A 27,870-nucleotide genomic window follows, 5' to 3' on the forward strand; every position below is an offset into this window, starting at 1 on the left:
TGTGGCCGACTGTCAGATGCAAGGCTTTCCAAAGAGACTTGACAATCAACATAGGAGAGGCAAAACTGTCACACTCCCTCTTCTATGGCATAATTCATTGCTTTGAAAACTCAGGTTTGGAATAAAAGAGGATGCTAAGGATCTGATATTGCTCCAAGTGTCAGTAAGAATGCAGAGGATTGAGTTACAAAGCACCAGAGACAAGGGGCCAAAACAGAATGCAGATGAGTTGAATGGAGCTTGCCAGGGGGACAGGTACATACAAAATGTTGTTTGTTTGAATTTTTACATGCTTAGAATCTTTGGGAAGTTTGTGAGTTATCTTTGCAGCATTTCATGGTAAGTCTTTGCCGTCACATAAACTGAAACAAGGACCAAAATGGAGATAGGTGTATGCCATTAAAAAATTGGAATGCTCTTTTTTTTTTTTTCTGTATCAAAAAAAAAGTGATTGGGCCATGAGACACTACACCCAGAGAAATTTTGAAAGTTAATTCTGTCATTAAAGGATTCACTTGAGAAGTTCTAAATTAGGAAATGTATGCCAGTAATCATGTAGTGGTCATGTAAGGGCACCAGACTTGGGTGAACACTTGGAAATTATAAACTCCATCCCTTTGTTGCCACACATAACCCATATAATGTTTTATGCTGGTCATAAACACAAAAGATCTTTCCCTCTGATTATTTATTCTACTCTAAGAAAGAAGAATTAGCCTTGAACTCCTCAGGTACAGTCTCTTCAAAAGAGGAAAATATCCAGAGAAATACTTCTCCTATAACCTCCCATAAATCCTCGTACAAGTGACACAAAGAAAGACACCTATTTAAAATAAAAAAGAGTATGTGCAAAATAATTATTCTCAGAGTCGTTGGATTGTAGAAAGGGCTTTTTCATCCAATATACATTAGAGTCAAAGGGTTGCCTAAATTGGGATTGAAAGAAGACTCATAGATCGAATTAGTGACTTCACAAGTAATTGTTTCTTCTTAAAAACTGACTCCCATGCATAATATTGCTCTCATTTTCCCCACTGACAATTTTGGTTCTCCATTTTGTATGATAATAGAAATGCTTATGACTCTCTTGGAACTGTTTCAACTCTGTTCTACCTGAGTTAAAAAGAGATTATTGAGACAAACCTTCTTTAGAATTTTTGTAGTCTCAGGAAATCTTACTCAGCTAGTGATGTCACTCCCGTGGAGAAGAAGAGATTGAATTTATTTTACTGACTTCTGAAGCATGTGGAGAAAAGAATCACTGAAATAAAAAAACATAAAACCACATTTTTGGGGATTAATAAATAATGCAAGAAGGAATCTGCAGCTGCTCTGGAAGTGGGTGATTTCTGCAATAATTCTCTATGTTCTCTCTTACATATAAAATTCAGATTAAAATCTGAAATTCACTTAGATATATAGTAAAGATGATGTACTGCACTCTGATTTTGCTTCTATTCATATTACTCCCTATTCATGGTCTTTTCAATGTTTAATCTCCTTTATATTATTAGACTTTCAATCATCTATGATTCTGCCTTTAATTTATTTTCTATTTGTGCTTCAATTTCTTTTTTTCCTTGAGTACTTCCAAGATGTTTTGTGAATTAAAATAGAATAATAAAAGTTAACTCACCTAAATCACGTAGATTTATATAAATGCCTGATGGCATGGGCTTAGAAATTGGACAAGCAATAGTTTTATACTTTAAGTACAGTTGCATTTACTGGACTTTATAAAGGAGTTATAGAATGGTTTTGGCTGGAAGAGACCTTAAAGACCATCATACAGATGGTAAAACCCAGCTGAGAAGATTCTTAAAAATCCTAGATGGCAACTTTATGGATCACTGGGAGATTGTCCTCACCTTCTGCTCAGCCTTGGGGAGAAACATTTAAAGTGCTGTGTCCAGATCTGGGCTCCTCAGTACAAAAGAAACATGGAAATCCAAGAAGGAGTCCACTCAAGGGACATGAAGATGGCTAAGAGCTTGAAGCATCTGTCATATGTGGAGAGGATGAGAGGGCTGGGACTATTCAGGTGGAGAAGAGCAATTCAGAGCTATCTTATAAATGTTTTTAAATTCTTTATGAAAGAAGGAAAAAAGATGGAGCCAGACTCCTCTCAGCAGTGCCTGATTGCAAAACAAGAGGTAGTGGTCACAAACTGAAAACCAGGGAATTCCATTTAAATATAAGAACATTTTTTAGTTTTATGTGAGGTTTCACAGAGAGGTTGTAGAGTCTCCAAACATGGAGAAATTGAAAATCTGATCAGATACAACTCTGAACAAACTTCTGGGGGTGACTCTGCTTGAACAAGGTGGTTTGACTGTTGGATCTCCAGAGCTGCCTGCCAAGTTCAGCTGTTCTACAAATGTGTAACAAACTGAATAAGGCTGAAATACTGCCATCTAATCAGTTCCTGTTTACTTCTTTCTGCCAAAAGTTGAAAGTTTCCCCAGGAAAACACAATTATCTCTAATGTTGACCCCAGCCAAGAAAAGTCTGTGGTTAAGGCACTATTCCTTGGTGCAAAAGTTACTTGTTTAGCTTTCCTTCAGAATAGGATTCATTTAAAATATCTAAGACATATTTATATCCTGAGAAGCTGTTTTCTGAAACCAGTGGCAGTTCTGAATCGTAACTATAATTATATATTACAAACTGCAACAGAGAAAACTTCCCTTTAAATGACAGATACAGAGTTAGAATCATGGAATCATTAAGGGATTTCCAGATCAATTCCAACTGCTACCCCAGCACTGCCATGTTTCCAGCACTAAGCCATGTCCCAGGTGCCAACACCCACACATTTTTTTGGATACTTATGTGTGGATACACTCAGATGGCGTATGCGGCAGTCAGAGACTTACCCAGTCAGAGAAAAACTGCAGGACTTCACAGTGTCATAGTGTTTATTTATATGCTTCAAATATAATAGTTGCTTTTGTAAGGCTGCTTCTTTTTTTATTTCCAGTTATCAAGCATAACTATACACATAGACATGTGTCCACTTACAAAAGGCCAGTTTGTAAAAATCTGGTTTTACTTCAGTTTGATCAAAAATATTTTAATAAAACTTGCCTTTTCAATTAAAAGGCTAAATTCTCTTTGAGATGAGAAGCTTCAAAAGTGTTGCCCATGGAGACAGAACTGTTTGCCTTTAAACTGCAACATGACAAGGACTGTAGAAGGCTTTAGATTCTTGCTGGGCTTTAAATCTTGGAGTATATCATAATTTATTTAACAGGACTTGAAAAGAGAAGGGGTTGTAGAAAGTGATATTAATTGTTCCTCCTTTCTTTTACGTTCTGTATTTCAACCAGAACTATGTTTGACAATGAAAAAAATCAATAAAATCTCTTCTACAAATAAGCAACTAAAGTAAACAGTAAGTCTGTTGAGAAGGTATGAACACTACCAGACTCGGAAGTATAGAGTAACATGTAATGTTAACATATAAGTACATAGATTTGTAATCTGTATGAGTTGAAAAAACCTTAACCTGCACTGGAAAACACATTCCTTATTCCACAAATATAAATGTAAAATAAATAAGTTTAAAATAAATATATAATAATATATGCTACATAGATAGATAGATATAATATAAAAATAAATACATTTCTAATAAATAAAACTGTATTAATTTCATAGTATAAATACAATAGAAAAAATATTCATATAAAGGTAATATAAAATTCGCTTATTGCTACCAAAAATGGTCATACCAGTAAAAACTCTTAATCTGAATACAACTAATTTTACCTATGAGCTCAGTACAAACAAATATGTTCAAGAATGTTTCACTTTGCCTGGAGTATTGCAGTCATAAACTTCTAAAACAAAGATTTCTGTAAGCTACAGTATTTTTCAGTGTAACTCCTAAAACTGGTCAACCTCTACAATAAGGAAGTCAGGCGTAAAAGTTCTGGACAGACAACTTAGTAAGACTTTCTGCTTAACTCCTCTTTAGGAGCTGGGTAAAAACATGGACTTCTGATGATTGTTTAACATAGTGCAGCTACTAAAAGATTATTTTAAAAAAATTGTATGAATGCTTTTTCCTTTCTTAGTTTTTGCTTTCAAATTCCAAGCTCGATCTCCTTTTGCTGTATTACAACTCATTTAATCCAGTATATTTTAAACAAACCTTTGTTCTTGCTCTCTCCCCCATAATAAAGCTAATCATATGTCTTTGTAATCACAAAAAATAATAGCAGTGGGTTTTTCTTGCTGTTGCTGTTTTTGGTTTTGTTTGGTTTATGGTTTGTTGGCTTTTTTTCCCCAAGAGAACCATATTTTGCCTTATTTTCTTGAAAACAACAGGTTTCTCGGTATGATCCATCATACATTGATATTTTATCTGTTTTCTCAATAGCTTCCCCTGGGTTATTGGTCTGGATTCTACAAGCCCTTTTCTTGTATTCTTGTCATGGCTGATGGACATGCGAAAATCATGCTGCAATCCATTCAATCCATCTGTACTACAGAAGCCTCTCCTTGGTGTTTCATAACTGTGCAGGTGGCAATTTAGTAAAAGCTTCAGATTTGGAAGTGATTTAAAAAAAATCTTTGTAGGACATCAACTCAAGGGTAATTAATGAATTTTCAATAAATATCATTAATTTAGTGATGAACTTTCAGCTCACTTCTAATTGAATTTCACACTATTGCACACTAACACTGTTGCAAATTTGGAAATCTCTAATTAAATTGATGGTGATATTGCAGCAAAACTGTTGATGGCAGAAGAGACAGCACACACAGTACTTGAGATCAAGGTCTGTGTAGTAGAAAAAGCGTTTAACTATCTCAGTTTTTCACCAAGCAGATATCACTTTGCACAAGATGCTGTTTAGAGGTTAACATGCTTAGTTCATCAAGACCAAACAGGAGAAGTTACATTGATAATTGACTTTCAAATACTCTGCAACAGTGCAAATGTCAGACATTAAGCTCAGCTGAAGATGTTTTCTCAGTGAATTTAGTACGTGCAACCTCCAGGTCATGGGAAAATTGGAAATCAGTGGAGTAAGTGGCTACTGCTTGTCCACTTCTTAGTTGTGATTGCATTCCTTGTTTCCCCATCCAAATTTCATTTCTACAAAGGCATACTATTTGGAATCTTTCTTTGGTCTGTGTTGCCATTTGGCTGGTCTTCGTATTCAAAAATTCAGGCATAAATAAATTATATGCTATTTGTACCTAATTCTTCTACATTTTTGCACTACTTTGTTTTATGCTCAAGGAAAAAAATATGTACTGACAGACTTCTGACTTGAAAAGTTCAAATATATGAATGTAGAGCTAAGAGGAATATCTATGATTTTTTTTTTTCATTTTTACTGGTAAAGCCACTCTTTTTTTCATACAGTCTTCAGAGAGTTAATAAACACTAGATAGATGTCATGTTAAGCATTAGCACTGAGCTGTAAACCATTCATTAATGGCACTGTTGTTTCACCCTGAAAAGGGTGTTGGATCGGGTAAGATAAAGCAACACTTAAATTTGCAGCTTTTAAAGCAGTATAAGAAGGAGCATACTGACAAGCCATGGAAAAATAAAATAAAGACCCTGTAGCTTCAAGAAGCATTTCACTTCTCTTCTTGGTGGCTGCTGCTAATTTCTGTTAATAATAAAATAAAACAGAGCCTTTTATTTCTAGCTACAGGACAGCTGTCCCTTTTTAAACAATGGGGAAGAGACGGCACAGAGAATAAAGAGGACAGGAATTTTTCATCCATGAGGTTGAGCAGTTTAAGATAGCTCAGCATTTGTAGTGTACAGCTCAGACTGCAAACTACTAGAAATAGATTACACTGAGCATGTTCAGCCATTCAAGTGTTTTTAACTTGAAGCAAGCAGCTGGGCAAGAGCTGTCTTTAGCTATGATGTTGAATACATCATTAACCCAGAAGCACACACACTTCAGCAAAGTTAATTATCCTTCAGTGACTAAAGTAGCATGACCATTGCTTGTTTATCAAGTTACATATGAGGTACCCAAATTAGCTACAACCTGAAAAACATGCAGTTCTGTATTCTTTTGATTCCTGTTCATGTTTTCAGACAGTAAAACCTTTATATAGCAGGTGTTGTTCTTTTTTTTTGCCTTTTTTTTTTAAGTGAAAGTCACTCAGTCTTGTCCATATAAATTAACTTGCAAATATTCATATCAAACTTCTATGCCAAAATGGAATCCAGATTTCAGAGCCAAGCAAGTTTCCTTAAGCATCATTTCTCTCATGGAATGATTAATTCACCACAGTGTGTGTAATATATGCAGAGGGTAAACTATTTCTCTTCTCCTACAGCATCTTTTCATTGCTGGCAGCATGTTCTTACATCTTGACCCATCATACATTTACATGCTATTTTCTTCACATCTGCTACTTCTGTATTCATAGCTTTAATCCCAGCAGCTCTTTTCTAGTGTTCCGGAGATTGCCGAAGTGCACAAGTAAATCCTGCTGTAAAACTCCATGTTCCAGTCAGTTCTGGCTGCTCTCTGTGGAAGGATGGTAGTTATTCACAAACTGAAGGACCAGCTTTTTTTTTCTGTGTGAACTCAAAAGCTGCAATCTTTAAAGGCTGGAAGAAACAAAGCCCATTATTACTCTAGACAGAATGATTTGTGAAAGCTGCCAGCCTAGTGATCTTCTGCTGCCTTCTGTGCTCTGCATCCTCTTGGCATTGCATTTAAATAAGTGAATACAACCATTAATGGATCACCTGCTTCAATCAGGTGAGGCTACAAGTGTAGTACTTACAAAAATAGGAGAAAGCATAGGGGAAGCTAATAAGAAAATGCAAGAGCATAAGTCTTTTATTGACTGTTACATTGACTTTACCTGCTTCTGGCTCTGGGAAGATTCTGTAGTCTTTCAGATAGTTTTCTGTGAAAAAAAACAACGAAGATCTATGTCTTAGAAAAATACATAGGCAGTACCTGAAATGGTATCCTGATTTGTTTTCACTGCTGGGGCATTTGGCAAGTACTTGGCATTGCAGCAGGGTGTTCTGTAAAAGGCAGCAATCTGGCTGGAGAAATGTTGGTGAAGGCAGTAATTTCTGTACCATTAAGGAGCTTTAAGCTCTGGAGTTCAGCCCATCAAATCGCAGTAGGAAAATTACCTGTTAGACCTTCCAAGTGTGGCTGACCTGTGCCTGCACTGACCTCATTGGTATTCAAGCCCTAGTGTGAGGATATAGGGAGTCAAATTGGCCTCCTTAAAGTCACATGAAACAAAGGGCATTTAGCAAAGAGTCTCAGATTCAATATTCAGCTCCTGCCAGTGCAGGAGGCTTGTCTAGCCCATGTTGTTGTTCATTTTGTGTCATGGTAGCAGTCAGGTACATTGAACTACAGAATTGCTGCTAAGGGAGCAGGAAGAGGTCTGTGGACCTTTGGGGAAGGAGGCCCTCTGGTCAATGCAATATAAAAGGATACTGCATGGAAAGATGTATATCAAACAAATTTATATGACAAAACCTCCAGGGACTCTGAAACAGAATAATTAATATGCAATCATATTATTTCCCAAATTTGCAATGAGAAAGCAGTGCTCCAGAACTTCTGTAACAGCTGACACCTCCATGCAGTCTAGTTTTCCTTGAGCCTCGTGCCTTCAATGCGAGTGGGATGCCAGCACACCCAACTGAAGAAGCAATACTCCTTCCATGGAAACTGGCCACCTCTTGCTGTCACAAACACGTGATAATAATTCTGACGCTGGAAAATCAACTCTGCCTGGCAGTATTGGAGGACTGTCATGGTCTGCTGAGAATATTTTTACCTGTCATTGTGGGCATATGCGAGGAATAAGACTTTTGACAGGGAAAAGAGAGACAGTGACTCCTGGTGGGCTGGGGCTCCCTGGGAGGGTCAGGGTGTCCCCATAATGGCAGGATCCAGCAGCCAGGATTTGCTTCATTGCCCCAGCCAAGAGCAGGGCAGCCAGGAGAGGGCCAGAGGCAGCCACAGCCCTGTCATTTGCCATCTCCCTGGTGATGATGATGGGCTCAGTAGGGCCCATGGCCAGCCAGGCAGGGCAGGGCTGGGAGGAGCTGGGGACCAACATTCCACACTGCACTGGCAGCATGGACAGGGCTGAAGTGGACAAGGTGGTGAGAGGGCAGGGTGGGACAGTCAGGGTCCTTAGTGCTCCCAGAATCCTGACAGTTTTGTCCTGCAGGGAGTGAGATTTCCAAGATGGGCCAGAGCTATTGTGTTAACCGTCATCTGTCTGCACCATCCTGCCTCAGAAGAAATAGTTTATTTATACATTTTCCTTTGTTTGAAGGGGCAGTAGACCCATTTTTTTTTTTTATGATAATGTAAAAAACTGCTGACAATACAGATCACAATACTTTGAGAGTTAGCATGCTTATTCTGCTTGGTTCTTTTTCCTTTTCAAAATTGTACTGTAACCATTGCTTTTCCTCTTTATATGGAAGAATCATTCCTCTCTTTGTCTAATATAGAATATAAATATATAGAAGGCCCCAGTGAGAACTGTTTTCCCCCGTATCCAGCTGCAGAGTGATGGTGGAGTACTTATTTAGACAGCTGAAATTGGAGTTGCTTCCAAAATTACATTCATTATAATAAGACAGGACAAAATACTTGAATACAACAGTCCAATAAAGAAAATGCTAGCTTTTCATATCTATTATATATCTTTCTAAGCACCTCGTGTTTCAAGAGCTTTCCCAAGCCCACAAGAGGGCAGGACTCAGCCTGAACTCCTGATGACTCTTTGGAGCCTGTGCATCTGGGCATCCTAAAGCCATTTGGCTTTAGTTTACATTCACAGGCAAGATTCTGGATATAAAGTAGTAGTTCATGGGGCAAAAACTAAATTAAAAATTATACCCTGTGTAACAGAAACTATATTTTTTGTCAGCTCTATATGTAAATGGAATATGTGTGTGTTCTTCAGTGCTCTGCAGAATTGAAGCATTTGATCCACCAGAGTTTCTTACACATTCATGGACTTCTTTACCAATTCATGCAGATGGAAAGTGTTCTGTGAAATCACATGAATCCATGGTCAAGGGAGGCCTGGAAAGTAGGAAGTGCTTGAATACATTACATTGCATATTGTAGTTTCAATCAGTGATGAATTACTAGCGCACGCACGGCTTATTGGATTGTCAAATACCAAGGAACATCTTTCAGTGTTAGCTTATAGAGTGCTAAAGCAGCTTTCCACATGCTTTTTAATATACCTGGGGTGAAGGGACTGCTAATCCATATGGAGTATATTGTGCTTGATTAGTTTTATGGAGTGTGTTGTGTAAGGGTTGATTTATTTGCTGAATAAAATATCAACTTATGTGTAACACTGTGTGCTTTCTGCTTTGGGGACCTGCAGTGCCATTTAATTGGCTTGTGTAGATAGCTTGCTGGTTTTTGATACCTTAATAAAAGCTTCTGGTAAACCTGTCTCTTCACATTTCCTTACAATTAAGTGGATAGCAATATGGTCAACAACAAGTGCTTAACAAGCACAGAACTTTATTAAACTTCCATTTATGAACCAAGGAAAAAATTAGGAGCAATGAAGTCAGAGTAATCAATGCTAAAAAGAAATAAATAAGCCTTTAAATTATATTTTGAAGTTAAACTTGCAGAAGTGAAGTAAGTGAAAAAAGGAAAAAGCAAGCAACTTAATTGTGATATTCTTGGCCATCAGCATTCCTTTGTTTCTTTTTCCCATTTCACTCCCTCTGAAGCATTTTTCATCATGAAAGTTGCACTTAAATTTTTCCTTCAAAAATTTTTGGTTAATTCTATGGAAGTTATGTAGTTATCATTTGTACAAATAAAACATTTTTTTTTATTGTCCTTTTCAGGATTTCATGGCCCTAACTCTGATTCACAAACATAAGTAGAAATTAGTTCAATTAGTCAGGAAATGTCCCCACTAGAGCATCTCATTTTGTTTGATTTTACTAGGCACAACAGTAGAAGATAACTGCTGAATCTCTAGATCATCATTCAAGGAGCGAGTTTCACTGTTGCATGATTTATAAATATATTTTCATTTTACAGCAAATTCAGTGAGTACCAGAAAAATTATTCAGCACTGAAATGAAGTTACAAAAGAGAGAAAACAATTAAATACTTTGTTAAGATTAGGCCCTAAATCACATTCATTTGTATTCTCTTTGAAGGTATTTCAGTCATAACTTAAAATTAACACTTTTTTTCCCTTTATTTTCTCCTTTCTCTTTTATGGATGTTTTTTTCTCCTTCTTTTCCCTTCTTCTGATGTTGCATAAGAGATTGAGTAAAGGCTCTAATTTTTGCTATACAGAACACCCCTCCTTTGCTTCTTACTAGGTGTTATTTCTTTGCAATGGTATATTGCACCATCATCCAGGGCTGCACCATGATATTTTTGAGGTTTGTATCATTTCTTTACATCCCTTTTCTCAAGCTCTTTAATTATAAGTATTAATTAGCACCTTCCTGGCTTCTGGTATTGTCTCCTTCTTATAGGCTTTTGAAGATATAGGAACATAAGAATGGCTGTAAAAGGTCAGATTAAAGATCCACTTGGCCCAATAGTTGCCAGTAACACCTAACACATGTCCTGGAGAAAAATATGGAGATGATAAGCAAACAGAGGTGCTCCCTTCTTCTTTCCTTCAAAAACACCAGGTATTATGCTACTATGGACTATCTGAACTAGCAATGACATCTTTATTCTTAATTGCCTTTGATGAATGTTGTTTCTGGGAATCTCGTAAAACCTTCTGTGTCTTATTCTGAGATCAGTAAATGCATAACCATAGTGGTTAGGTCATGCTAACCACTCTTTCTTTTTTGTTTTTCCCCCAGAACTTTGTGTATAGGCTAACTAGTCCAAAACTAGACCACAATTAGGAATAGGTTGGTCAGATGGTCAGATTTAGCAAAAAAAAAAATCTTTCTCACTGCTTTTCATATTTTTTCTTTTCTGAGGAAAGTATGCACCTGCACAGAACCCCCATTCTCAAACAGCAATAGACATTTACCTACATTAGCAGCAGAGTCATCAGTCCATGTGAGTTTTGCCAGGGGAGGCCTGAAACAATGGCAATGAACAGAGATACATCATATGTTTCAGGCCACTCAATATACTCAAAATTGGAGTTTACATCTAAATTTTGCTGTATATTCTTCTGTAGCAATATGCAGCTAGAATGACTGTAAAACTATAAAATCATTAAAACCACTTATTTTTCAAGCATGTATCAGAAAAAAAAATTTAATATTTCCGCCTTGCTGTCCTCCTTCATATTTCATTAATGTAGCTCCAGCACTTTCTTGCTGAAGCAGTTTCCTAGTTAAATTTAAAAATCAGGAAATTAGTCTTTAATTTGCCTTTCATTTACATTCGTGTGTCGCTTGATGCATGGTTTCAGAGTTCTGAAAAGAAATAGTCTTGCTGTTTTTAAACTTCCTCCAGTGTAAACACTGAAAGCTTAATTTCAAGAAGCACAGGAAAATAATTTCCAGTTAGAATCTAAAACCATGTTAAAATAAAGATTATTTATCAATTGGTCTTGGTTCCAAAACTGAAATTTATGGGCCATGAAAAATGGTATTTTAGACAAATCTATTGCTCTCTGGGTCCTTTTTGTGCTCCTGTGGGTTATTTTGAGGTGTTTGGAGGGCAAAATACCAGAAATGAAAACGGGAAAGCAAGAAAAAGTTCAGGTAATTTCAAACTATGCTTAAATCTACATAGAAGGTAATATACAGAGTCTTTGAGTGAAGATGGAGACAGTCTGCCTAGCTCCAGAAAAGGAGGAGAGAAAGCAAACCTTTCTATAGCCCTTACTCCAAAACTGACTGAGAGTTTCAAGAAAAATCAAGAAAAAAATCTCAGTAGTTCAAAACTAGAATCATCAAGATATGATGCTCTCTGCCTCCAGGCTCAAGGCTGAGGAGGAACAAATAAATCTCTCTCCCCTTTCTACATTTCTCTTCAGCCCTTATCCCATGGGAAAGAGGCAAACTTTTAGGAAAATTGTTTCTAACTGTCTTGGGGTTTGGGGTTTTGGTTTGGTTTGGTTTATTTTGTTTCTTTGGCTGGTTGGGGTTTTTTTTATTCCTGTTGAGAATTTTATGAAGACATCAATGATACAACAAAAGACATCTGCATTGTATGAAATGTTACATGTCCATGAGAAAATTAGTGGAGTTGAGTATTACAGAAAAATGTTTTCATATTTAACTGAAGATTTGCTTTAGATTTATTTTAGTAGAAAAAATGCTATTGTTTTCCATACTTTAATTTTAATACTTGCCTTTTAGATCTGAAGAAACAGATTTTTTTTCCTTCTTGTAATACAAATATTTCTTTCATTTAAAAGTGCAGAAACTTAGCAAAATATATAATGCTTTCTTCTTTCTTTGAAATGCCTTGTGAAATGAATTTTGCTTTTTTTCTTCAGCAGTCGTGCTGTGACAGTAGATTCTGTAAATCAAAGGATTACAGTAACTATTAAATAAGCTTCAACAATTCTTACTTTGCATGTCCCGGTCTCACCTTTGGTGCATAGTTTCAGAGTCTGGGAAGACTTTGTGCTGCACAGTCTGCACCTGTTGAGAGGGATGGTGTGCTCCCTGTCCCCCAGGCAGACCTTTAATCCCATAACCCTGCTCCAGTGATAAGTACCTGTGGCAGTCCTCATGGATGTGACTCGTCATGATGGCTGCATCCCTCTTGAGGTGGATTCAGGGGAGATGGGAAATACAACAGCCAAGGGCTAATTTGAGCATGTGCCAAATAAAATATGGTTTGTATGCAAATATTAGGCAATCATCTTTCTCCATAAAAAGTTAGGGCCCAGTGACTGTTTAACTTTCCTTCCTGGCTGTGGGCTGCATGCCAGGATCTCCCCTGGAGCAGGGACACCTCTCAAGGTTATTCCCCCAGTGTGATAGATTCCTTATAGCATCAGATACTCAGTAAGTGAATTGGGACTAAGTAAGATGAAATTTTGTAATCTTTGATAAATGGTGTAAAGGACAGATTGTGCATATATCGTCATTTACACAAAAAGCATTGCAAGTTTGAACTTGGAGTGAATCCAGCTGCACTCTGAGAAGGAGTTTACAATGCAAGTAGCTCCTTTCTTAACTTCATGACTAAAAAGGTGGATCTCTTCCAGTTTTGTCTCACCCTGTCCCCTGTGTAGTAAATACTTGTGTGACTTGCCATCAAACCTCATTATACCACCATTGCATTTACTACTGAGTTTTGCTATAACAATAAAATGTGTTGTTTCTTCTCTCTTAGGAGCGAAGTGCATGACTCCGCCTGCGGCACTGAGAAAACATTACCTGAATATTTCTCCTAAAGATCCAAGTTCTCTCTGCTTTCCTCAATTTTGAAACTTATTTAGAGCATGGTAAGGAAATTACAACCTGTACTAAGAGGTTTTTTTAATTCTACCTATACAATATAATACCTAATTCAAAATACACAAGACTACTGAGAGTAGGAACTACTAAAATGAAATAATCCAGATTTCAAACAGTTTGGGATACAATCTTATTGTTTAGAATGATAAAGCTGTGTAGAGTGAATTAAAAGAGACCAAAGAATTTAACTCAATGTAAAAGACAAATGAATTTTTGAATACGGTAAAGCTGAAACAATCTGTTCCTCAGGAAAAATGAAAGGAGTGTGAGGAAAAAAGGCCTATTAAAAAACCCAAAAAGCTCTCAAAAAGCAATCAATGCAGGGTAAAGATCTTACATAAAACAATTAAGAAAAGTTGCAATGTATTACAAATAACAAGTGGATTAGGAGTAAGATTTAATTACAGAGAAAATGTTTAATGTAGTTTAGAAAGATTTTCTACTGTACAGTGTAGACTGAGGAGGGAAATTGTTTCTCAGAAAAAAAAAGTTAAATTTCATTATCTAACTTATCCAAGTCCTTGTGATAATTTTTATTTTTACCTTAAATTAAAGGCTGCACTTACATGAGTTACTGCCCTGAAGATCAAGACTTGAAACAGAAAATTTAGTGAGGAAAAGAGCACACACTCTGGTTTCAAAAGCCATCTTCTGACATGCCCAAGCACCCTCTTTTTCTTAAAGTCATTGGGAAAATTTACATATGTAGGATAATGGATCACAAACATTTAATCTTCCAGAATTGGGTTAATCTTTAATTGTGTTAGTTGTGATAATCTTGTCTTCTTTTTCCCCTTTACAAGAGTGGTTTCCTACCTACATCACAGACATTAAGAATAATTTTTTAAGCTAAGTTGCACTCCCATCCTTTAAGATTTTATGCAGTTATATTCCTTTTGTCACTATTCCAACACATTCATTAATATTTCATTACTCAAGCAGATTTTTGAAATTAAGGTGGATCAGTGTCTATAGCAAAAGAAAAGGATCACCTTTGCCATTATATCTTTACTTCAACAGTCAAGACACTTAAAAATGCTGTTTCTTCTGGAAAGAGACTAAATATGCCTCTTAATTCTGATAAAGTGACCTCAATAGAAAGAATTTCTTCTCTTTCTTAACACATCTCACATTTTTATACATTATTTCAAAGTAGATTTTTTTGACTAACAAATGTTTTTAGTTGCATTATTTGTGGGGAGTTCAGGTTCTACAGAAAAACAAATGAACCAAAATATTACTCTTAGAGTTCCTGCTTGGGGTAGTTCAGCTGTATTTGTGTCTGTGTGTGTGCATATGGACAAATATGGCAGATAAGCAGGGACACCTATTTCTGTAAATACCAGGAACTCAAAGATATTTGAACTGTAAAACACTGGATTACTAGTTTGGAGATAGCTAGACTATTTCAGGCAGCCAGTAGAACTGTCAAAGAGAAGTACTGAAAAAGAAACCAAAATAAATTTTAGTTCAATTATACACAAAAAGATAGGAGAGTGGTTTTTAAATTCTTTGTATCTTGTAGAAGGGCAAGTGTGTGTTCTCTTGTACCCAAACACATCATTAACAAGAAGAAACACATTATGAGGGAGTTTGTACAAATGAAAAGGAGATATATGTTTTTCAAAGACATGGAGTAGAAAATAAGTGTGAAAAAAATTCGAATACTTGAATGTGTTTTAATTAATGAAGATTTTTTTATAGATACTATATCTCTTCACAGCATTTCTCTGATGTTATTCTCAGTCTGTTTCTCATCTTGAATAAAACTCCATGTGCTCCTTCCTGCTAACTAGTTCTGAATTTGGCAATATCCACTGCTTATAGCATCTTCCTGATATACTAGCAAGATTTCACCTTTTTAGTCCAGAATTCATGGTTAGAAAATCAAGCTCATAACTTTCCTTAAATCTATGACAATCTACCATCCTAAAATGCAAGATGTATTTATTTTACGCAATAAAACTATGAAGTGTGGAACTTTGGTACGTCCTGAGCATTCAACTGGAATTTCAGGTTTCTATACAGATTTTGTGCATGGAGCTGTATGATCAGTGTGAACTATTTTTCCCATTTAACTAAAAAATATTTTAATCTGTATTGTCCTGCCTTCACGCAGTGGAGTAATCTCAGGTAAATTTACATCAAACATATTGCAAGGATTCCTTTGATCCCATCCATACCTCCATTTTTATTTTGGTCAATGATGAGAAATAAGCACTTGTAGATCATGATTCATCCTGACCTAAAATAGGCAGCTAAAATAGGTCAAATGATTCATACTCTGAAAAATTCTGCTCTTTTTCCATTGATTATAAAGAGACCCTAGAGGGGAAAACCATAGATAAAGAGGTTTCTGTGATAGATTTCTAATGTTGTGCATCGTTACTCCAGACCTGGATATATTTCCTAACAAGCAACACTGACAGCATGCATGACTGCAAAAGCTTGTTATGCTTTCAAAGAAATGGACATGGAAATCTGAATTGGAAGGAATATTGCTGATCAGTTCATGATTGTAATCAAGATGTCATTGTTTAATCTCAGCCTAAGTAAGTCAAGATAAAGTTGTGTCTCATTATTTGAATTATTTTGATATGAAAAGCAGGACAAAATGCTATCTAAATATTCAGCAGTTAAAATCCATATATTCAATTTTGATTCACAGTCCTTCTCTAGCCATTAGACATTTCAATATCCCCTGTGAGCTCTAGTGCAGGATTAATCAGCAGAAATTCTATCAGTCTGTAAGAAAAAAACACAGTTGCTGCTGCTGTCAACTTTAACACTTTGATTCTCACAGTTAAAAGAAAAAAAAAAAAACAAAAATTAATGTCACTTCTGTTGATTTTAAATAGAACTTTATGAAACTTCAGTAAATAACGTATATTGAAACACCACACAGAAGAGTACAACAGATGCAAAGTGATTGATACTTGCAAAAGTAAAGCTATTGCTAAATATTATCCAAAATAGTTTCACTAAGCCAATGTAGAGGAACTAGTACATTAAACTCCAATAAACTACTGTAGTGGAGCATTACTAATTTGCTGCTTCTGTGCAAATGAGTTGTACAAGTAGCTAAACTTGAAAGATGACTAAAAATCAACAACATCTGCAGCATTAGGGTGAAGATATTAGGCCTGAAGAAGTTGGGGAAAATTATTAATAACAAGGAACTGAGAAGAATAACGATAAAAATATTGGATCTTTGTAGAAAATATAGTGACAATAACTGTGACCTGTTGCTTAGTTTGCTGAGTGGGGAGCTTCACAAGAGAATCAACCTAAATCGGAGTTTCAAAGATAATTTTTTTCCTAGCTAAGTCTGTCGTGGGGTATGATTATTATTATTTCTCTTTTTTTCTTCCATCTAATTTGCTTATGAGTGATTCTATAGCAGCAAGTGCCTCTGGAGTATAAGGTCTTACATGGGACTTCAGTGAAAAGATAATACTCTTTGGGCGCTTTTGCTAAGAAAAAAAGTCAAAGCTATAACATAATAGCAGTGCATAAGTAAGTCTTCCAAGTAAATCACTGGTTCATAAGGCAAGCTGGTTTTGCAATAGTACAAACTTTTGGTATACTTTAGTATATATATATATATATATATATATATATACTTTTGGTATACTTTAGTATAAAGTATAAATAAATAAAACAGTCCTACTGTATCAAAGACATTGGAAATTATGACTTCTTAAAGTGAACAGGAAATGCCTCCCAATCACAGTGTTTTCGATACTCTAAGTATTGGGCAACTAGAAGTATTTGTGTATAGAATCACAGGGTGGTTGAGGCTGTCAGGTGTCTCCGGAGACCATCTAGTTCAACCACCTTGGTTGATCAGGCTCACCTACAGCAGGTTGTTTGGGGCCATGTCTAGTCAGGTTTTCATGGTCTCCAAGGATGGAGACACCAAGGGTCCTGGGAAACCTGCCCCAGTACTCAATCAGACTCTCATGAAAAAAATAAAAATCTTTTCCTCATGCAATTTCCTGTGTTCTAGTTTATGCTCATTGTCTCTGGTCTTGTCACTATGCATCATGAAACATGTCTGATTCCATCTGCTTTACTCCTCACTGCCATCAACTATTTGAATGCAATGTTAAGATCCCCCTGAGCCTTCTCTTCTCCTGGCTGACCACTCCCAACTCTCTTAGCCTCTTCTTGTGTGCTTCATGATCTAAGTCATGAATTTCAAGATCTAAGTCATCTTTTTGGTGTTGTGCTAGACTTGCTTCAGTAAGCAACACAGAATCACAGAATTCTGTGCCTTGCTGAATCACAGATCACATCCAGCAGTGGATGCAGAAGTGCAGATGTTTCTCACTGCAGATGTTTCTCACCTGGGCTGAGTAAAGCAACAGGGCAGGGGAAGTTCACTCCCTCAGCCTGCTGGCTACACTCTGCCTGGTGCAGCTCTGGAGGCTGTCAGCCTTTTTTGCTCCAAGGGCACATTGCTGGCTCATGGTCAGTTGCTGGCAGCCCTGACTTCCAGGTCCTCCCCTGCCAAGCTGCTTTTCAGCTGATTGACCCCAGCCTGTCCTAGTGCTTGGAATTGTTCTTCCTCTGATGTATTTCCCTTTGTTGAATTTAATGAGATTCCTGTGTATAACCTCTAGAGGTTCCAGTGAATGTCAACGCACTGCTTTGATAGATCAGACACTCCTCATGCTTCTGTAGCATCCACAAACATGCTGAGGGTGCAGTCTGTCCCAGCATCCAGGTGATCAGTGAAGGTGTTAAACACTGCTGGCTACAATATTAACCCTTGGGGCAAAGCATTAGTAGCTGGCCTCCAGCTGGACCTTGTGTTTGATCACAACCCTTAGAGTGAACAGTTTTCTACTCTTAGATGCCCAACATACTGCCAGGTGTTTATTGTCTATTTATCTTGTGTGCAATTCATTATTTGGCTGTGAAGATGTTATGGAAATATAGGCATTGATTTCCACTGAGCTGGTAATTTTATTATAGAAGACTGTCAGGTTGGTTGAATTTCTCTTTTATAAATCCAGGCCAACTACCTTCTTGATCTTAGTGTGTTTGAAGATTATTTCCAAAATTACTTGCTCTATCACCTTACCAGTGTAAGGGTATATAGATCTTTATATATAGATTTTTTTTTAAATTGGGTGTATTTGGAATATGGTAAAACCTTTATATATGAAAAAAATCTACATTTTTGTATTGTACACTTTCCAAATATTTGCATTGTTCAAAAAATTCTTTCAAGGTATTTACTTAAAACAATATTCAGATCAATCAAAAAAGAAACAAACCTCCATTAAGCCTAACTGTTTAGGAAAAAAAACCAAAACCACATAGGATTTGAATGCAGAGAATAATTAGGTGACATCACAGTGGAAGCAAAACTCCAGAAACAGATAGACTTTGCACAAAAGCATGAATGTCCTACTACCCAAGGCTCCACAACAAAGAAAGGAGACAACTGAAGGTCAAATGGCATCCAGTAGAAAATAGTCTTCACTTAGCACATAAACTAGAGGTTAAATAGCAAAAAGAGTAAAATCTATCTGACCTAAGGCAAAGAGACTCTACATGCATTTCTGATAGCATGAGCTGAAATCAGATGGGAAAAAAAAAATCATTTTATTCTTAAATATATCCAGAAGCAGGCCAGAAACCAGGATACTGTTTGTGGTGTGCAGGTAAATGAGCTCACCGATTGTACAGTGAAGAGTGTATGCAGGTTTGAAACAATTCCTTCTTATGTGGTTTGTGCAGCAAAGTTTTGGGAGCCAGGAGGCTGCAGGGATGACTTCTGTGAGTAAAGACTGGGGACTGCCCTGTGCCCCACCTTTGAGATAGCTCTAAACCAGACCAACAGCTTGCCAAAACGGAAACAATCAATGATGCTGGTGGTCCCTCTGTGAAAACATATTTGAGAAATTATAAAGAATGCTGGGCAGGAGCTGAGAAAGGAGTAAGAAAAGATATGAGAAACAGCCCTGTAGATCTCAAGGTCTTTGAAGAAGGAAAGAGGAGATGATCCTGGTGCCAGAACAGCAATTCTTCTGTTACCTGTGGGGGAATCTGTGGTGGTGAGGTTGTCTTTCAGCCCATGGAAGACCATGTCCGAGCAAATATTCTCATTTCAGTCCATGGAAGACCCCAAAACTGAGCAAATGGATATGACCTCCATACTCTCAATAGCCTTGACTGAATGAGCAAATAGAGGTGGAATGCAAAAGTAGAGGAGAGCCACAGTATCACTGACTGTTTAATGTTGGAATGGACCTGTGGAGGTCCTTTAGTCCAACCCTGCTGACTGAGCAGCAGAACCTACAGTAGACTGCCCAGGACTGTGTCCAGACAGCTTTTGAATATTCAGACTCCACAATATCTCATGGAAACCTGTTGCAGTGCTGTTACCAAGGGTGACAAAAAACAGCAAAGGTGAAAAAATATTGTTACTTGTGAGTGATGCCAGACTTTTGCATCAGAAAAAAAATACCTGATATGATCCAGATATGCTCAGAGAACTTGAACTGCTGTGATATCAATAAATCACACTTATTTTCAGTGTGTTCAATGCTGGGAGAAGCCATATGGGTCAATATGGAAACTGCCTTGCAAATGCTCAAATGTGGAATCACAATACAGAGGCATAACATGCTTCTTAGACTGTACCACAATTACAGAACATTGTTCATTATCTTTTCTTGAGGGACAGGATATGACCTTTTAAAGTCCCTTGCAATTTAGACTTGCATAATTTAAAACAGGACGCATTATTCTCTGCAGTTGAAAATAGATCATTTACATTCAGAGAAATATACTTGCAGGGAACTTTCTCAGGCCTGCATATGCAAGGTCAAGAGATGAATATTTTCTTTGGAAATAAAACAGACCAAAGAAACATATTTGGTTCAGATGCTCTCGTACTCTTTAACTTGTATAGTCCCTTCGGCCTAGGGAAACAAAGCACTTACATTGTTAGCAGCTGTATCCACATTTAAATTGAATCAATAATTCCTGTATTCCATAGAAAAGGATTGCAACAGAGCGTTTTTTACTTTTGCAGTCAACATCCAGACTGTCCACAGCTTTTGCATTATTAAGCAGCCTTTACCTTGACCCACCAGGTTCTTTTCCCCTTATATTCTGCTCCTCTCTTCTGTTGAGGAGGTGAAGTGATAGGGCAGCTTGGTGGGCACCTGTTGTCTAGCCAAGGTCATCACACCACAGCTCCTTACAGTGCACAACACAGGGCACGGGGAGCTTGAGATAAGCATAGCAATTGGGAGAGCCAGTGGGTAAAACATGGATGGGATGCAGCTAGCGAGTGGAATGATGATGGGGAATTTTGGCTGTCGTAATTGTGGTGAAGAAAGGAGAAGATTGAGCATAAATTTTCCCCTTTCAATCAGTGTTGTGATATTGCTGTTTTTATTTTGGGGTGGGAGTTGTTTTGGTTTTTTTTATGCAAGTGAAGCTTGTGAAAATTGTGACGATTGTGTAATAAATGTGGATTGTAATGATAATTCCTAAATATATGATTCACAGAGATGAGAAATGGAATATATTGGGTAATGTGGCAAGATTTTGGTAGTGTGAGGGCTGCAGGGGTGGAGTGTGTTTAAGACAAATTGTTTGAGGTTTATTTATTTTGGGAGGTTTTGTTGCCCTGGTGTTTTTTGTTTTGGGTAAGGGTTTTCTGTTTATTTTTGGTTTAGTTTGTTTTATTTTTGCATGTGTTTTGTTGGTTGTTTGCTTTTATCCTGACTCTCTAACACTGCCTCAGGAGCTCCGTCTCAAAGATTTTAGAACAGAACAAACAAATTTATTTCTTCTGCATTATAGAAGAGGAAAAAAAATCCTAATGTCAGTAATTTGCATTCTTAATCAACTTGTGTATTCTTCAACAAGTCATTCCTAGAGATTTTCTAGAGAGGCTCTTAGATCAAACTCCTGGGATAGGTGCCATCCAAAACCCAAATTGCACAGGATCACCATAAAAACAATTTCATTTCTCTATAGTTATTATGTAGTAAGACTTCGCTGTATGACATCATTTTATAATGTGTTTGCATTTAAATCATGACATCGGTTGTAACACTGTTTCATTATCGGGCTCTGTATAAGTAGACTGAGATTTTCTGCACCATTTTGCTAGTAAGCAACTATTTTATATTACAGTCTTAATTGTAAAAGGTGAAGTAGAACTTGATGGTCTTTTTGATGTTCAAGAGGGGAACATGGAACAATAAATATGAAATCTTTGCACTTCTTTTCAGCTTCAAATGGGAACTTTGCAGTTACAGGGAAAGAAAAATGTTTTTCCCCCAAAATGGATTTTCTTAAGAATAAATATCAGCATGAACTCAGAGCTATCTTTTATCTCATGTGAAAAGAGTCTGTAGATTCCAACACACTAGGTGCTTGACAGTGTCCCAGTACACTAAAAATACAAACTGTGAATATAACAGAACAACAAAAGTCTGCAGAAATCTGTTAGATGTTTGTGGAAAGCTCCATCCAGAGAGCATTGAGCAATCTATAGTGCATGAAGGAGATCTAGCTAGAGATTTAGGTAAGACACTGTTTTTTGACAACTGTGGAGTTTTAAATACAGTTTCTTCAGATCATCAGATGGGAAAGGATCAAAAGGAAAAGAAGTATCTGTTAATAGGTAAGGATCAAAGAATTTTTTTTAAACTTGCATGCTGCCACACAGTGTGAGACTTCATGTATTCAGGCACAGCAGCAGCCCAAAATAAATGTACGTTTTTTCCTTTGTATGGGCTGTCTGGAAGCATTTGTTTAAGAAATATTTCCAGGAGTTTCTTTACCTGCTTTCATTGCTTGACCCATTGTGTAACATATTCTATGGAAACCCTGATTTACAGATCTTTAAGCACACTTACATTAAATACCTAGTGACACGATAAGAGGTAGTTGGCACAAATGGAAATACGGGAAATTCCATTTAAACTTAAGCAGGAAAAAAAAAAAATACTTTGAGAGGGATTGAACAATGGAAGAGTTTGCCCAGAATGGTTGTGGATCCTCCATCCTTGCAGGCACTCAAAACCTGGGGTTCAAGCAACGTAATCTAAATGATTCTGCTTTTAGCAGTGAGTTTGACTAGACATTCACCAGAGAGGATATGACCCATCTTTTTCTGACTTTCACTTTAAGTCTGCTACCAGGTCATTTGAGGGAACCAGGAATATGCTTGTCTTTCTAAAATACTCAGCAAAAAATATTGTTAAAAGTCAAGCTCTCACAAAGTTGTGAAGGCTGATCAGGAAAAGATTAAAAGACCAAAGACACCCAAAGAAGCAAAATCCACAGATACACACAGACAGAGACACATACAGACACTCACACCCTCCCTTGTGATCCACACCCCGGAAGGAAAAAAGCAGATGGATGACTGGAGAGTAATGACAGGCCAGAAGATAAAGATTCTCTCCTTGTTAATCAGAAATTTGCTTGCTTTTAATTTTCAAGTTATGCAGCTAAATGTAATCTGATTATCAGATGTAATAAGTACTGCTGCTTCATTAGGTTCAATACGGGTGCTCAGCTTCCCATGAGAGCAAGGTCACCTTTTGTTGGCTGACCTTGTTAGTACCTTTTGTTAGCTACTTAAGCATGTACTTCCAGGCCCTATTCACAGAGGTGTCACACACCCATAGCATCCATAGAACTCAGGAATTGCAGGGTGTTTATGTCTACTTCCAAGCATGGAACTTTGTGATTGATTCTGATTAAAGAGGTTACTCACATTGTTATGAAAGAACAGAGTTGATTATACGCAAGAGCAGCACTTTGAACAAATTTTATATTCTCACTATAATGTGAAAACAGAAACTAACAATGTTTGAGACCATTCTTCATCTGAAGTGACATTAAATCTTTCTGATTAGTTGTACTTCTTCCAGAAAACTTTGTGGAGAATATTTTCAATCTAGCATTACATACTGCAGAAAGATTGAAATTAGGTGTTACTCATTTTGGACTTAAAGGAGAACAATTTATGCTTGCATAAATTACTGAAGTTCATAGATTTTCTTTAATGGAAAGGATTTTATATCAACTGAGGGAACTCTGCTAACCCTGAGATGAAATAAACTGGTAACAAAAAGAGAGAGTGTGATTTTGTGCAATCATTTTAACATTTGTGATCATGTGTTGCCATCCTGAAGTTCTAAATATAGTTATTCCTTTGGACAGGATGAACTTGTTCATGGTTCTGTGTATTTCATGTAGACTATTAAAAACAAAAATCAAAATATACCAAATTGAAAATTTATGCCAGTCTTATTTATGAACTGTTAAATGAGTTAATTGAATTTTGAGTATGCATCGTAAAGAACTTAGCATACCTATCATACTATAAATTATCACAGAATATATATTGCTAAGGGGAAAAATAGATCAGGTCTAAATTATATTTTATTCTTCAAGTGGGATTTATTTATAGACAAAGAAACATATGTATATCAGTGTCAACAAATCTAAATAGGAGTGTAAGTTCCCATAGTGTAGGCAGTGGAGATGAAGATAATTCTGAGCTGGAGCTAGAATTGAGATATGAAATTATTTGACCCATGGTAAAGCACATTATTAGGAATATATCCACTTGTTAACATACATGCCCAGTGCTTCTACAGAGAATTTACAAAGGTATTTTTAATTTTAAATACCACACAAGAAAGGTCCTGTGCAATTCCAGACTACAAGCTGAAGACCAGATAGGATTCCCCGCTGAAATTAAAATGTCTCTAAAGGTTGTTTTCAGGCAGCTGAATCAAGACTAGTTTCCAGGAGAGAATTTAGTTACCTAACCATAGATGGCTAATATATAAGGTATAATTCCTGCACTGCATTTACTAAACATGAGCAGATCTTCCAGATACCATGTCACTACTCAACTTACCCACAAGAAATTAAATTTTGCTTCTGGTACATGGTCAGTAGCTAAGAAGGCATTAGTGACAATATTGACTAAATCTTTTTGTACATAGACCTATATTTTACTCTCTTTGTCTGAAAATTGGTCATGCCTTTTGTTATGGGAATTGTTCAAATTCACTGATATAGGCGTAAAACATTACTGATTTTAATAAAACAAGTTAAGCAGAAAGGAATATTTTTGAGATTTATGATGCAACAATCATTGCATGCAATACATCATTAAATGGCTTATTTCTTATAATTAATAGAAATACAATTCCTAATATAAATTTTACCAAGTTCTAATCTTTTTAGGCTAATACTAAGACTATTAGTAGTTCCTGCAGTATGGAACTAGAGGGTCATTAAAGTCCCTTCCAACCCAAACCATTCTTTATGAAGATGCACGGTCTGACAGAACTGTGTTAAACCCAATGTTATATTCAATACCATTTTTCCCCAAGTGAGATCATGTTTTTCCCAGGTGAGCTTAGTTTAGCCAGAGAAATATTTTTCACAAGACTCTTCAGCAACAGTCTTGAAAGGATATTTCTTAATACTTTGCAATGGTAAGTCAGAAGCTACACTAACATTTGTCTCTCGAGTCTGCAATGCTGTCTTACTCAGTTATTGACTATTTATGCATTTAGCATTTGTCATTAATGCTTACTTTAAAAAAAAACAGAATTGTTTTTAAAGGAAAGCTGTTCAAGACAATGAAGTCCTGCAGTGATCAATGCCCAGAACACTTAGCTTTCTTCAGCAGAGTAATAAATATACTGTCATAAGCAGAGAGCTTGCATGCAATAACATTTATTTCATTAGATATGCAGTACTTATTGCATGCACTTTTGCAAATACATTTTAGCATTGGCATAATTCTGCAGTAATTTATGCGTGACTCTTATTAGGACTACTTCTTTATGACTGAGTTTCCAAGAAAATGCTCTGACCTTTTCTTGTAATTCCTGAAACGGCTTATGGCTTCCTATTCCTGTAGAGTATAGAACTGGGACTCTTTATTTAGACAAATTATTTATCTTTCTTTAATGGCTTTTATAGGAAATGGAAGCTGGAAAGCAAATAACTTTAGGAAAGCAATATTCTTCTTGATATATATCATAGCAGATAGACAAAGAACAGAAATCCACTGAAAGTTTTTCCTTAATTCACTGTTTCCCCTAGTTATTGTTTAGTGGTTGCTGTGGGTTATTTTGTTGGTCTTTTGGAGGGGGGCATTGTGGTTATTTATTTTTCTTTTTTTTTTCTTTTTTAAAAATATCTTTTGGAGTTTAATTTCTTTTTTTTTTGTCTTATTCAAGCATAAATTGTGCTGAAGTAGAAACTTGAAAACATTTGGAACAAAGTGCTTTATTAAGATTTAATATCTGCCAGGTGGTCTATATTTTTGCATAAAAATAGCTTCTTAGGGCAGATGTGCAAACACTGTGGTTTTCAGGATCCACAGACATTCAGAGGAAGGTTAAATACTGCCACCTCTTCTAAAAATAGATGACCTTTAGCAATTATAAAAAGTTAGAGTAACAGCTCTATTAGATGCCAACTGAAAAGATTTTGTATACCATCTGCTTTCAGAAAGGAACTGAAAATATCCTCATGATGTATAAAGCAATAGCAAACAGCCATAGGAAACTACAATTTACATGGTACCAACCTTCATGTGTATCAACTTTGTGTCTGAGGTGACCTTTTTATGCATTCCTGCTTTAAAGGTATATTTGCAAGTGTTAAATGTGCAGGCTCCATACTGGCAAATTCACTATTTTTTCTCTATCTCTTTTTGTTTCAAATAGGAAAAAGACATGCTAAATTCTTACATTAATATCACATCTTTGTATTTTCATCGTATGTTAAAGACACCTTCCTAGCTTGTAGAATTCTACACTTCCACTGAAGTCATATTGCTTCTCCACGAAATGATCTCAAAAAAGCCCTTACAAATATGAGTAGAGATTGATTTAGGACTTGATCTAAATCTGAACTTGGGAGTTTTGATTCATGTATAGCCTACACATTTCCAGGTATTTAAAACCTAACTGAGCCTGAATGGAAAAGCATTCAGAGAATGAATCCTCTGACTGTTGCTGGAGGCTGTCTATCTGAAATTTTAGACCCAAGAGTGGGACATGCTTCTTGCACTCAACCATGAATATGAAGATGATTACTGTGGTTTACTTGAAGGAGAAGAAAAACCCAAAGCAAATTAAAAAAACCTATGAATCACATTCAGATGTAAAATTGTTTTAAGAATACAGAAATTTATTTGCTATGTACCTGTCACATTAAAATCTTCTATCCAATATTTCTGTTGCTTGCATTAAGGACATAACTATTCAGAATATTCCTTTGACATTGACAAGACCATGAAAAAAAATATGGTTACTTTTTAATTATTTTAATGATTTATAGGAATATTTAATCATGTTTGCCATATCTACAGATTGTTGTATTTAAATATACAGTGTATTATTTTAGTCAAATTTACTGGTATTATAGTCTAGACTCAGGATTGGAAGATATTTTTCCAGTCCCAAAAGGAAAAAAAGTGGTAAAATTAATCATTAAAAATGTTGAAATTTCATCCTCAAGGCAGACAACTTAAATTAGTTGTCCAAATCTCCTTTTTATTAAGGTTGAATTTGTGTGGTTTAGAAAAATTCTGTGCAGCTTATTTTTAAGTAAATTCCTTTACTTGGGGGATATATTTTTTAAAAATCATAGTTTATTTAAAAATAAATTACATATTTTTAAGGAAACCTGCATGTATCTTTTTTTTCCAGACACACCTGAACTTAAAGAACCCATACTTTTTCTGTCTGTTCTGCACTGCAGTTTTGTTTCCTTGAGTGGTGGTTCCATCTGTAAAACAGAAATTGCAATGCCTTCTGAAACTTAAAACACATCCACTCACACATAGTTTTTCACGCAGAACTTTGAATAAACAGTCCTGTAATAAATTTTACACCTTGGTTTAGAAGAAACAGAAAAAAAGTTGGAATTAAATTTACTTAGAAATATGTTTTGTATATAACAACGTCATAGCAAAATGCCCTTATTAATAGGAGAGGTCAGGAAGATTTCACACTGCAGCTACTTTTGTGTAACATTGCTCCTTTATCCCAGAATTCCTCAGAAAATTTTCAGTTATCTCCATTGAAGAAATTCAGACCCAAGGATCATTATTATGCACAACTTCCCAGGGTTCTTGTTCAAAAACAGTAACTCCAAAGTGAAATAAAAAAAGGGAGAGAAGAAAAAGGGACCAGGTTTGGAAACACGATTAGCCCAGGAAATTACTCTGTTCATGAATTATACAGAAAAAAGAGAACGGGTTTGTTGTGTTTAGTTTTGTCAAATTTTCATAGTACATTTTATTGCCATTTAAAAATAGTCAGTAACATCAATTTGTGGAAAAGGTGAGGCTGTGTGCCCAGTATCTAAAGCTAAAAACTTGTGTTGAAAGGGTACATTAAATATTCTTACTGAA

Source organism: Fringilla coelebs (assembly GCF_963513975.1).
Source record: "Fringilla coelebs genome assembly, chromosome: 2".
NCBI classification, from domain to species: Eukaryota; Metazoa; Chordata; class Aves; order Passeriformes; family Fringillidae; genus Fringilla; species Fringilla coelebs.